The following is a 14,418-nucleotide window of genomic DNA, read 5'->3' on the forward strand; positions in this document are numbered from 1 at the left end:
CTTAAGTAAAGAAAAAATGCTACCTTGTAAATGAACTCCTGCCTAGATTTAATCCTTGGAGTTTGTATACAGAGGTATGAAATCATTTTCCACTTTCTAGCATTATAATTTCTGTTTATTATTGCATGGCAATATCAGCCAAGACTAGCCAAACTAATTTCTAAAATGTAACTAAACATAGCTATAATTAAATTGATTAGAATACACATTTCTATGCTCTTTTATATAGAAAGTGAAAATGATGTACTTCGTATACTTTTCCTACATTTATTATTCATGTATTCATTCATCCACTCATTTCACAAATGTGTATCGAGTACCTACCATGCTAATAGCAGAACGAATACAATAATTACCCCCTCCCCCCAAAAATCCCAACAACAAGCAATGTGCTGCCCTTATGCCAGTTATATCTTAATTTATAATGCATGTGTCTGTGTTTGGCACTGTATATGTCTATGCATGTGTGTGTGGTTACGCACTTGCATATATATGAAGTGCAGAGATTTAGGAAGTAGGAAAATCGAGGGGTCATGAGGTTGTAGTTTTAGTCTTGGCACTTCCAGCACATTGTATTTCCTAAAGAAGGACCCCCCAAATTTTTCTTTTACAGTTTGACTTTGACACATTCCAATCAAGAGATGGAATCTAATTTCCCTCCCTTTCAAACTGGGTAGGTGATTATGACTTGCTTGTAATTGTTAGAAATGCAGCAGAAAGGATGCTCTGTGACTGCCAAGTCTAGTTTCGAAAGGGTCAAACATCTTCTGCCTGGTTGTCTTCAGATACTTTCTCAGGGGGAAGCCAACCACAGTATCAGAAGTGTGGATTTCCTGCGACCTGCATGTTGGAGGGGCTACATGTAGACACTTTGGTTAGAAGTCCCTAGCTGATCCCAGACTGCGGTTAGAAGTCCCTAGCTGATCCCAGACTGCTTCCAGTCATCTCTTCTAAGTTGTCAGGCATGTGAGTCAAGCAGTGTAGGGCCCTACAGACCATCCCTTTCAGCAGCCAGTTACCACAAATTGACTTCAGTCAATGCCATGGGGAGCAGAAGAATCCTCTGAGACCTGCGCAAATTCCTGAAGTACAGAATATGTCAAGCATAAGAAAATAGTTGGGGCTCTAAGCATCTGGGTTTTAAGGTAGTTGGCTTCACAGCAATAGTAACTGGGATACATGGACAAGTTATTAGCTATGTAACTGTTACAAAGTTCCTGTCCCTGAACCTTATTTTTCTCATTTGTAAAATGAAAGTATCAATCTCTGTCCTTCCCATCCAACATAAAATAAGAAGAGACTGTAGAGGATAATGGCTGTGCACGTGCCCAGGGAATCGGGTGATGTGATGTAATGGTAAAGCATTGTCTGTATCTCCATCTAGCTATCTAATTTAAGTCGGTCTGGTATTTCTAATACCCAAAACACTCAAACACTCTACATTCAATGATGACAGCCAGATGATTTTAAGGCAGGTACCCTGTTTGATCTACAACCTCAGTCCCAATTGGAGGCTACATTTTGCACACTTTCCTACTTCAGAATAAGCATATTCATTTTGTCCATAGCTCAGGTGCTTCTGGTTTCGCGGAATGACAGGGACTCAGCCCTGAAATCTTGATTTTAATGCTAATAAAGTACAATTAGAGGTGTCATTTTAGCACCTATTTTCCTCCAGCCCACGTTTCTCTTTCATTCTCTCAGCAAATTAAGTACCAAGTGCGTCTCATTTCTTCGCCCTTCCCTCACCCAATACGTTTTCAGTCAAGAGTCAAGTTGCAAACAAGGTCAAAGTGTAGTGCCGCCATGTTTAATTCTCAGAGCTAAATGGTGGCTCTAATCCGGCCTCTGCTGCACTGCCTCTAGGTTTAACTCTGCCAGAGTTTCAGAAACTTCATTTTGGATATTTTCCTAAACCTTCTTTCCACAGAAACTCTAAGGGACACATTAGACATGTTTTCAAAACAATTTTCCAAACTGAATCCCATGCAGGTTACTAGGCTCTTTTACAATCTGACCCATTGATGACACTCTGATAAGGAAGCACATTCTAGGCTATGAGACTATATTTGCATACACCTCCGGGGTCAAAGTTTGTTTCAAAAGCAAGTTCACATAGATTTAGTCCTCATTAAGAAAACTTTGGGGCGGCTGGGCGGCCCAGTTGGTTGAGTGTCCGGCTCTTGATCATGGCTCTGGTCTTGATCTCTGAATTGTGAGTCTGGGTCCTGCATTGGGCTCCATGCTGGTCTTAGAATCTACTTTAAAACAAAAACAAAAACAAAAACAAAAACCATAAAACAAAAAAGCATGATGTTTGAAAATCTGGATTTATGAAAGGAGAAAATTGAGGAAAGGGGGTGAAATTATTCTCTTTTCAAAAGTTTTATCTATAAATACTGATCCACAGAGGCACATTTAAATGCAGCATTACTTACAAAATATGTATGCATTCATAGGGATTTTCAGAATTACATATACAGAGTAGGTTATATTTGTATAAATTATAACTATATATTGTAGTGTTTCAGGACAGAAAGCTAAAGAAATGGGTATTATCTTTTTTTTTTTAAATATTTTATTTATTTATTTGAGAGAGAGAATGAGATAGAGAGAGAGAGAGCATGAGAGGGGGAGGGTCAGAGAGAGAAGCAGACTCCCCGCCGAGCAGGGAGCCCGATGCAGGACTCGATCCCGGGACTCCAGGATCATGACCTGAGCCGAAGGCAGTCGCTTAACCAACTGAGCCACCCAGGCGCCCCAAGAAATGGGTATTATCTTATTCACTGTCTATTTTGTACAAGAAATAGGAAAGGATGTTCTTTATGTAAATATTTTTTAAAATCTTGTTATCCGGATTTTAAAAACACAGGGAAATAGGCTCAGATTACTTAAGTAAATTATCCAGTGTCACTCAATTGGTAAAGGGTGGACACTTGATTTAAATTATAATTCAACTTTAGGGGCACCTAGCTGACTCAATCAGACCAGCATGTGATTCTTGATCTTGGGATTGTGAATTTGAGCCCTACATTGGGTGTAAAGATTACTTAAAAATAAAATCCTTAAGGGGCCTTGGTGGCTCAGTCTGTTGACTGTCTGACTCTTTATTTTGGCTCAGGTCATGATCTTAGAGTTGAGATGGAGCCCTTGGCAGGCTCCATGCTCAGCCAGGAATCTGCTTGAGATTCTCTCTCTCCCTCTCCTTCTGCCCCTCCTCCCACTTGTGCTCTCTCTCTCTCTCAAATCTTTAAAAAAAATAATTTCAAGAATCTTTTAAATAAATAAATAAATGATAATTCAACTTCAAACTGCCTGTACAGCCTTTCTCTTCTATTATTTCCCATTATCCACTTCCCATTAATTCCCATTATCCCATTATGTTCTAACCACATTGCATGGTTTGGGGTATACACATTTCTCTTTCTTTACCTTTACTCACAAAGTATTCTCCCTCTGGAATGCTGTTACTCCCATTTCTACACTTCCTATGAGGTCTCCACCCAGATAGTAAGTCCCCCTTGAAGATTTCTTCAGCATCCTTCGTCATAAAACTGCCTCACTTTCCTGTCTTGTCATGGCATTTTGTGGAAACTTTTTTATAATGCCTGATCATATCCTGCCTTATATATGTTACTTATATCTGTGTCTTAGCTTCCCAACCAATCATCAGCTACATCATACTTTCACATTCATTTTCTCTCTCTTTTCTTTTTCCAGTAGGCTCCACACCCAGTGTGGAGCCCAAGGTGGGGCTTGAACTCACCACCCTGAGATCAAGACCTGAACTGAGATCATGACCTAAGATCAAGAGTCCAATGCTTGGGGTGTCTGGGGCGCTTAGTCAGTTAAGTGTTTGGCTCAGGTCATGATCTCAGGGTCATGAGATCAAGCCCTTTGTGGAGCTCCACACTGAGCATGGAGTCTGCTGAGGATTCTGTCTCCCTCTCCCTCTGCCCCTCCATCTGCTCATACTTGTGCTCTAAATAAATAAATAAATAAAATCTTTTAAAAAAGTTGGACATTTAAATGACTGAACAACAGGCACCCCCATTTTCTCTTCAAAGGAAGACTCCTAGTGACTGGCCGTTGTGAACTCATTTCTAATGCCCAAGATGAGAGCGTAATTTTTTTCCTTTTTAGAGGAGGGGGAGGGGCAGAGAGAGAGAGATCCCCAGGCAGGCTCCACACCAAGCGCAGAGCCCGACAGGGAGCTCAATCCCATAACCCCGAGATCTCTACCCACACCAAAATCAAGAGTTGGGTGCCCAACCATCTGAGCCACCCAGGTGCCCCAAGCATAATTTTAAAACTAAGATATTATGTTGGATTTTAAAATTTTAATTTATCATTGTGTATTTTGTTTTCTAGAGAGTTGTAAGTATTCAAAAATTATAAAAATAATTCTCTATATCTATTTGTACATGTCTGTTCTTCTACCTCTTTTCCAGAATTTCAATCAGATGTGGCCTTTGGAGCATTAACTTATAATATTAATTTAAAGTTAGCAATTTGAGGGTACCTACAAAGTTTGCAATAGGCCACAATTGACACTTTTTAATTATGGCTTGTGAGGGAGAGAGAGAATCTCAAGCATCAGGACACCAATACTATCATTCTCATAAACTAGTTAAATGAGTCCAAAAATAAAAGCTAGCTGATATTTCTCCTGTTTTTCTCTTGATGAAAGGAGTGAGGGAGCAAACAATGGATCACAGGAAAGTGACAGTCCTTAGAAAGAAAGCAAAAGCAACAAATTGTGCCTAAATTAAAGAGGAAGAATGAATTTCATGGTAGCTCACCTTTTGGCATCAACAAACCAGCCAACCATATGGTCTCTATAGAAATGAGAAAAATATAATTTCTCTATTTAATTTGATGAGAAACTGCTCATGGAGTGCTAGATAAAACATTATGGGTCTAGAAGAGTCATTTACTTTTTAAAGATCTATTGCATTGCATCTGATGGGAAGAAACATATAGTGGTATGTGTCAACAGAGAGTTTCATGAAAGTCTTAAGACAGCTATTATTCCTTAAAAGTTGTCAAATACAATCATTATTATGCCCCATCTGTTTGGTTATCATCAAACTACATTTAAGCAGTGTAAAATGACAAGGTCTGGATTTCATGAGACCCTGATAGTTCAGTGCAGAAGAACTCAGTTAATTTGGACCTTTTGAGGTTTATTCTTTCACTTACTTGTGGGTTATTGATCTGAAAGCTTTACTTGCCTCCTCTAAATCTCTGTACATTAGGAGTTAACAGTTTCTGTAGGCTGTGATTGTTTTTCATTCACATTTTTCTGAGATATACAAACTATATCTATTGAACCTATTTTTTCAACTATGTAAAGGAAATACAATTAATTGAAGCACATTTCTAGCTTAACTCTTTTATTTATTTTTTTAACTCATCAGTAATTATTTCTTTTAATTTTTTTTAAAGATTTTATTTATTTGAGAGAGAGACAGAGAGTATGAGCGGGGGGGAGGGGTACAGAGAGAGGGAGTAGCAGACTCGCAGCTGAGCAGGGAGCCCGATGTGGGGCTCCATCCCAGGAGCCCGAGATCATGACCTGAGCCAAAGACAGATGCTTAACTGACTGAGCCACCCAGGCACCCCAGGAATTATTTTTAAGTGAATTTTCTTGAGCATATCTATTGACTTGAGAAATATTTTCAATGAAAGACCTAAGCAAGAATCTTTTGTTCTTCATTCTTTAACTTCCAGGCAGTTGCTGCTCAGTAACCTACATCTATTTTATAGTTGAGTACCACAAGTGTCCTACAAACTGTATAACTTTAGGAGAAACTATTGATTTCTAATTACATATTGAATGTTGCCACCATACAAGTTAGAGAAAATCAGAAGGAATTATGTTTGCAGAAAACCTGTATTGGAAGTGATATTTTTTATTTGCTATATTGAGTTATTTTATTGATTTTATAGCACTGTTTATTTTATTCCTTACAATATGAATTCTGTGATTTGGTTAAATCTGAATGCTTAGCTCTATAATCTGGTGAAAGTCTATTTAAATATCCTGAAGAAGAGGACAAGGAAATACAATGGAGCTTCGTATTCCTAGGACTGATCTGTGAATGTGAGTATGAGAGTGTTTGTGTGCGTGTGTGCTTATGACCAGGAAATAAGTAAATTCCTTAGTTCATAGTAGATTTAACATCTACTACATGCAAATAATTATTCTATGTTTTCAGATACAGTGATGACTCAGAAATAGTCTTGGTCCAAAAAGCGTTTGCAGTCTGTTTTTTGTCCTAGCTCAGGCATCTCGTCTCTGGGCTCAAGACACATAGTTTGGCCAACACCTAACACAATGCTTGACACATTTTAGACACTGACTAAATATTTGTTTTGTGAATACTTGTCCTTTTCAGGGGCCTTGAATAGTGAAGTGCCTTTGAATATTGTCTTTTTTCCCCCTTTGATCTCTTCTATTCTCATACCATATCTTGACAGCCTTTTCAATTTATTTCTCCAGCCTGACATTCTGTTCCAAATTTCAGATCTGTATTTTCTACTCTACACATCTGTAAATAGATGCCTCAAGGTCTCTTTAAATTCAACATACCTATTAGGGAACTCATGATCTTCAAACCCACCCTTCTGTAGTCCCAGGAGAAACTTGTTCTTAATCTTAGTAAATGGCATCGCAGTCCACCTGGTTGCAAACAAGACTCTGATCTCTTAGGTTGTGGTCTGATTCCTACCTCCTGGTATTCACACCTTCTTATTATTCCCTCATCTTGAGTATGGGTAGGATCTGTGACTTACGTCTAAGCCATACAATGTGACAAAGGTGATGGATGTCCCTCCCATGATAATGTCATGTCATATAAGACTCCATCTTTTGTTAGCTAAGTCACTATAGAAGAAACTCCCCTTCTTGTGTTCATGAAGTAAGTGGCCATGGTGGAAAGGTCCATGTGGCAAGCAACTATGGGCAGCCTCTGGAAACATGGTAGATTTTTGGTACAGTAAGATCAAATTATAGCATAGAGATTATGGGAAAAGAGCCTGGAAAGGTAGTTTAGTGCGAGATTGTAAAAGACATTTTCCTGACTGAGAAGGATAATTTGTTACCATGACAACGACTTAGTTTATTAATTCAATAGTTGTCCGATGCCTATTAAGTGCAAACACTTTTCTAATCACGGGAAATACGGTTGAGAACAAAACAAATGAAAATTCCTGGTTTCAGAAGCTTACATTTGTAGGCATACTGTCGTGGAATGGTTAACGTAGGGTATATGGAGATCACATTTGGATTCCAGAACAATAACTTTAAGAGAAAGATTAAAAGAGTGGAGAATGGAGGCAGGGAGAACTGGACTCCAATTCTGGGGAATTGTAAACTAATAAAAAAAAAAATAGAAAATCCTGCATAGGAAGGAGATGAGTGAATGCAGCAGGGTAAGAAGTTGAGCTGCTTGCCACAAGGGAGCACAACACAACACATGTGGCAGGGCACTGAATGACAGTTGACTTGAATTCAGTTCTTGGCATCATTCCAACTTTTTTCCTACACCCAGCCACTGGAGCTAAGCTACTGGGATCCTGGTTCATTTGTGCTTATTCTGTGATTGGCCTTTTCTTTTCTTTTTTATTTTAAGATTTTGTTTATTTATTTGACAGAGAGAGACAGTGAGAGAGGGAACACAAGCAGGCGGAGTGGGAGAGGGAGAAGCAGGCCTCCCGCTGAGCAGGGAGCCGGATGTGGGGCTCGATCCCAGGACCCTGGGACCATGACCTGAGCTGAAGGCAGACGCTTAAGGACTGAGCCAGCCAGGTGCCCCTGTGATTGGTCTTTAAAAACAGATAATGTTTGGTCCTTTAATTTGACACCTCCTTTTCTGAGGTAATAGTTTTTATTGGAGGATCTGCTGGCCTTGTGTTAGCATTATTAGAACAGTAGCCTTCTGCCAATTGGAAATACAATCTGTTTCTGAGAGCAGCTTCTTGTCCTCACTAAAAGAAACGGCTTTATCTGAATTCTGCAATTTCCCTACTTAACTCTGGGTTTTCATTTTCTGTCTCCTGGTGATGACCTTATCCATATTAGGAAGAGCCCTTTAGAATTTTTTTCAAGATCATATTTAAGGCAGGGTAACATTCTCAAAGCAAGTTACATGTACTTCAGTGTGCTTTTCAGCGTGTATTAGAGGAAAAGAATATGTGAGCCTAATTTTTAAGGGTAAAGGTAGTTTCCCATTTTCTCTTACTTGTATATGTCACTAGTGTCCCCAAATATAGGTCACTAGTGGGAAGTGACAAAGGAAAGAGAGAGCATTCTAATGAGGAAGATTAGCATATTGACAAGTAATTAACACCATATAAAAACTTATGTTAACAGACAATATTGCCCGCTTAGTAAACTGTATGCAGCCACCTTAAAATTTGGAGCCCACAGTAAAATGTAATTTGGGTTGCTTCATAGCATTAGCATTGACAGCTTCCTTTTTTATGCTGCCTTAACCTAAAGTGGTTTTGTGAATTGAATTTAAATGCTGCTACTAGGCTGATAATACACAATACATTTTAAAACACGAGTTCTCTATTGTCTGTAACATACAAGTTTCACTTGTAAGGGAGATAGAGTATTTCTATAAACACTAGACTAATTTCCGGTTCTGAGGGCCAGTAAGCACCACAGATGATAAAATTCTGTTTGTCGCAGGAAGGATCACGCAGGCATCGTTCCCTTTTGAGTCTGTTTTGGAAAATGCGTTGAATCCATCTGTGCTGAATTGTCTGCACTCATTCAAGTTCTCCTTTTCTCTTGTTCTCCTTAATATGACATCATCATTTAAAACCTATTCCTCTGTATAAAGTTATTGTTAGCTTCTTGCTAGATGATTATTTCCTACACTAGTCTCTTCCACAAGTAGGGGGTCCCACGGTCATATATTACTATATCCTTTAACACTGACTCTTTTTTTTTTTTCCTAAGATTTTATTTATTTATTTGACAGAGAGAGACACAGTGAGAGAGGGAACACAAGCAGGGGGAGTGGGAGAGGGAGAAGCAGGCTTCCCACAGAGCAGGGAGCCCGATGCGGGGCTCGATCCCAGGACCCTGGGACCACGACCTGAGCTGAAGGCAGTAACGACTGAGCCACCCAGGCGCCCCTCTTTTTTACATTCTGTCATATTTGAAATCAAGTGGCATTTATTCCTTCAGACAAAAAAATATTCTTGCCTTTGTGGAAGTTATATTTGGAGGGCAGAGGGGAACACAGTACAAAAACAAAACAAGGAAACAAACAAAACCAAAAAAGCTTATATAGCATGTTTGATGGTAATAAGTCCAAAAGAAGGAAGAAACAGGGTAACGGTAAGAGTGGATCTCATGGGCAAAGAGATTTTTAGAAGAGAGACTTGAGAAACATGCAAGGGTGAGTCATGCCCTTATCTAGGGGAAATGTATTCCAGGCAAAGGGAATAGCCAGTGCAAAGGCCTTGAAGCAGGAGTGCACTGGGCTGGTTGAAGAATTGAAGGGCAACGAGGTCAGTGAGCCCAGGAGTCTGCAAGGAGAAAAGTAGTAGCAGAGGTCAGAGAGGTAAATGTGGACATCGAACTAAGGAAGAGAGGCAGGAAATATTGACATCGAGGCTGGGAAATCTTTGCTAGGTATGCATGCAGTTAGCCGTGAGCAATTTGTACAGGCAACGGGATTAGCTAATTTGATTGTCATTATTGATCCAAGCAACCTGCTACTAACGTGCTAGTCTATAGATAGTGCTGAAGGTTTCAAGTTAGTACTGGTACAATAATCAGAAATATATGGAATGGAATAATGCTCTGTTTGCAGAGTTAAGCTGAGGATAACACTGTATTAGAGGGTGGGCAGAAGAGGAGGAACTTCTTTTTTTTTTTTAATTTCCACCAGAAAAAATGAAAGTCTTTTCAACAAGACATCAAAATGTCTTATTGAACAATGAAGAAATGAAACTGTCAGTCACGTGTTTTCATGTAGATGAAATATATGTCCTGTCTTTCAGTTATTTAAAATTGAGTTATGTTAAGCAATGTAGGTTTAGGTGGATATATTTGTAGATAATCAAGCTTCACAAACATCATTCTCAAGAAGTGAGAGCCATGTTTATCTTCCCTATTATTTCTGGGTCCGGGAATTAATTCTTGGACACAAAAACAGATTGGGGCTTATGCTACCAACCCCTGAAGGTGATCCCAAATACTCTTTACACTTATTTTACTCATTTGTGCTCTAGTCTATATCCTATCTTAGGTGAACTTGTCATATGACTTCATTTCTTTAGTCACTTTATAAAATTAACACTTTTGACTTAATCAGACTTGCCTTTCCTTGACATTACACCATCCTGGAGTTTTACCCTACCCTTTGGATTGCCTTAACCCCCTAAGAAAAGACAGAACCGTGATGCAAGTTTTCACAGTGAGGCTTTTAAATTCATGTGCTTAAAAAGCACACGACCAAAAAATGATATGTGAATTACTCGTTTTTTCAATGATTTATTCAAGTCGAGGATTAACTGTCGGGGAAGAACAGTCTCTTGTGATCCGCAGGTAGGTAACTCGGGTTTGGGTAGAGTTCAGTCATTCACTGGCTCTGAGCCACTTACTTCCCAGCTGTAAAATAAGAGGCTGTACTAAATCAGTGATTTGAAAACTTTTCTAGCAGATGCTGAGAAGACCCTTGCCGGGCTGCCGCTGGGGTTAGAGTAGGGTGGCATGAGAAGGGGCTGCACAGCTGTTCCAAGCACATCTGTTTTATGTATTGAGATTCCTTGTAAGATTTCATTTGAAGGAAGCTTTCCCCTGTGAAAATTACTTGACAGTTGTTGTCTTGGAACAGTGTTCATCAAACTTTTTGCTTTTATAGACCATAAAAACCTTCTAACATACTTACTCCCTCACGAACTTATAAATTAACAGCTAAAAATCTTCACTGTATGTTTAAATGGTCACAAAGAGTATACTTTAGAGCATATTGCAGATGTTGAGTTTTTAAAATAAAAATATTTCATCATCCTTTTAAAGTTGTCCAATCGTATCTATATGTCAAAACAATTGGACACACAACATTATCCCTTAAAATGAACATGAACAATATGTACTATAACTGTCAGAAATTTAGCATTGTTCCTTTTTGTCTTGCAACTCATATAGCCATTTCCACAGTATTTTATACTAGTGTAATATATTTTATTCTTAAGTCTTTTACGGAACATCAGCTCATATTTCTTTGGCACAAAAAATATATATGCATTAAAATGATCATTTAAACATTTCCTGTAAGCATATATTCATATGGGTTGAAAAACTCATTCAGGATTGAGTGATCATTACACTTATGTAGGAGTACACAATTGATCAAAATAAAACATATTACACATTTGAATAAAAACTTAAAAACATAGAAACAACTGAGGGTTCTAGGGGGAGGGGGTGGGGGGATGGGTTAGCCTGGTGATGGGTATTAAAGAGGGCGCGTATTGAATGGAGCACTGGGTGTTATACGCAAACAATGAATCATGGAACACTACATCAAAAACTAATGATGTAATGTATGGTGATTAACATAATAAAATAAAATTAAAGAAAACCATACAACTAGTATTTATTAGAAATGTGTTTCTTAAGTGCATTAGATAAGAATAATTTTTTCAATGAGTTTATATGCCCCTAGATAAATGTGGTGGGAAAGGAGTTTTATTTTGCTAATGTCTCACACTCATTTAAACTCTGACTTACATGTCAAAGATTTATCAGCCATTGTAACTGGCTTAGGTCTTCCTTAATGTGGTTGAAAGGAAAGAATTGGAAAGCACAGGAATTGCAAAGAATGTGTCACTCGGTGGTATTTCAATTCACATTCTGGACGGTTACAACAGTGTATCAAACTGAGCCTGTGTCTGGTCACTTGGAGGTTTTTCTCCCCCAGGGAAATACCCCATGCTGTGGTTTTGGTGACAGTTCTGGAGCCCTGGGCTTCTTTTTTAAAGTGGGAGGAGGAGGCTTATGAAAAGAGACTATAAAGGAGAAGCTGCTTGGAATCTACATTCTGGGTGCTTCCAGGTAGATCAACTTTGCAAAAAAGGCATGGAGAAGTAAGGGAACTGAAAATCCATTCTCTTAGACCTAGCCACATACAAGTACCCCCTTAAAGAAGTCTAATGGATCTCTACACACAGACACGCATGGTCTAGTTTGAAAACCCCTGCGCTGGTATATCTGTTGGGCCCCTTCTCATTTTATAATTTCATGATCCCTTGTTAGGTTATCATATTACAGATGATAACCCTAAAATCCCTTTGCAATGGAGAAGCCAAAAGAAAACATACAGGTTTTGCAAATACAAAATGCAAATGCAACATATGCACCACCCTTTAATATTTTTCTTTTGTATTTACATCAGATTAAACCTCTGTTAATAATGGTATTCCCCAAATTGTTCTTCTCATGTGTATCTGATTGAAAACTGAACTTGAAAATTGAGTTTTACAGTTTACTTGTAAGTAGATCCAGAGCAAATCAGCCCTGTTTCATGCCTCTTGCCTACTGATAAATTGAATTGACTTGGGCAGAAACACATTAAAATGTAACATCAGAAGAATATAGGAAGAGAGAAGAAGTGGCGTGATAATTACCATAGAGACATTATATCGACCTCACTATTAGTTTCTCGTGTCACTAGCAAAACTGAGAAGGAAGCTCATTAGAGTAAATACAAAGATTTATTTTTATGTGTTACAATTATATTGTTCTAGTTTAGGAGAGAAGCATGACACAGCTACATGGATTCTGTGCAGAGTTGTTTAGGTAATTAACTCCAGTGGAGACACACTATTTTCAGATAACAAGGAACATACAATTTTCACCTGAGGGCTCCAGACATTTAGTTTCCTCAAATCAAGACTATAGTGATGAGGACTACTTAAGTCAGGAATGCAGCTTGGCACACTGAGCTGTCCTTCCTGAATCTCTTGAGCAGCATGAAGAGTCTTTCACTGTCCACGTAAATGTATAATAACATCACCATGAAATGCAGTGACTGGCTTCCACTGTCAGATTTGGATGCTTACTGGCATAATGCATACAGCAGGAATGACTGCATAATGTGCTTGGGTTCTAGTAAGTATTCGGGAAAGGTCTGATGAACATTTATATATATATTTAAAGATTTATTTACTTCTTTGAGAGAGAAAGAGCATGCATGCACATGCCGGGAGGCGGGGCAGAGGGAGAGGGAGAAAACGTCCCAACCTGGGGGTCGATCCTCAGGACCCTGAGATCAGGACCTGAGCTGAAACCAACAAGAGTTGGATGCTTAACCAACTGCACCACCCAGGTGCCCCCATTATATAAATTTTTAAAGAAAGCTATTAGAGGTGGGTGAGGGGATGAGTGAAATACATAAAGGGGATTAAAAGAGTACACTTACCTTGATGAGCATTGAGAAATGTATAGAATTGTTGAATCATTATATTGTACACCTGAAGCTAATATAACACTGTTAATTATGCTTGAATAAGAAAGATATCTAGTAGAGCATATAGATATAAATGAGTATCAGCATTCCTAATAGAGTACACTTGTAAGATTTTTATGCATATTTATGTATGCATACATGTATGCACTAGTGTGTGAGACTGTGTGTACACATGTAAACACACGTGTGTATATGGTGGTAGGGAGAGAAGGAGAATATGAACCTTTTGGAACAGTAATTCTTTTGCTTTTAAATCCCATAGGATTGGGCGCCTGGGTGGCTCAGTTGGTTGAGCGACTGCCTTCGGCTCAGGTCATGATCCTGGAGTCCCGGGTTCGAGTCCCGCATCGGGCTCCCTGCTTAGCAGGGAGTCTGCTTCTCCCTCTGACCCTCTCCCCTCTCGTGCTCTCTGTCTCTCATTCTCTCTCTCAAATAAATAAAATCTTTTAAAAAATAAATAAATAAATAAATAAATAAATAAATAAATAAATCCCATAGGACTGTGAGCAACCCAAGAGCAGGCAACCTCTTTTCTTGAACTTCTTATAATTAGGTATAATGCTGTGCCTGATTGAGAATAAAAACAAAAAATGAATGAATGGATGAATAAAATATAATAGATAAAATACACAGCTGTGGAATTATAATGAGAACACGTGTGTGGATGCAATTGTCAGATGTAAAGAGCCGTGGAAGGGTAGGCTGTGATATTTTGGGGAGCACACATCAGTTCTTGGTTTCTTGCGAGAGACGCAGGAATACAACTATCCCCGGGGAATTATAGTCAAATGCAATGGAGCCTTTGGGGCAAAGTGGTTGTAAGTGTGGTTCCTGGAATTAGAACTGAGTTGGAATCACAGCCTCATCACTTACTAGCTGTGAGACCTCAGTTGTGTCATTTGCGCAAAGGGCACACACA

The 14,418-nt window shown here is 38.9% G+C and overlaps 1 long non-coding RNA gene across 1 annotated transcript in view; it reads right to left on the reverse strand.

The window, feature by feature from the left end:
- Nucleotides 1-395: 395 nt before the first annotated feature.
- Nucleotides 396-14,418, reverse strand: part of LOC145717942 (uncharacterized) — a 47,241-nt gene continuing 33,218 nt past the window's right edge. The window contains exon 3 of the long non-coding RNA XR_014141472.1: nucleotides 396-2,258. This is a non-coding gene — a long non-coding RNA (uncharacterized LOC145717942). The remainder of the gene's footprint in view (nucleotides 2,259-14,418) is intronic.

Source organism: Leptonychotes weddellii, chromosome X, assembly GCF_054177405.1.
Source record: "Leptonychotes weddellii isolate Sample4059 chromosome X, ASM5417740v2, whole genome shotgun sequence".
Lineage (NCBI taxonomy): Eukaryota > Metazoa > Chordata > Mammalia > Carnivora > Phocidae > Leptonychotes > Leptonychotes weddellii.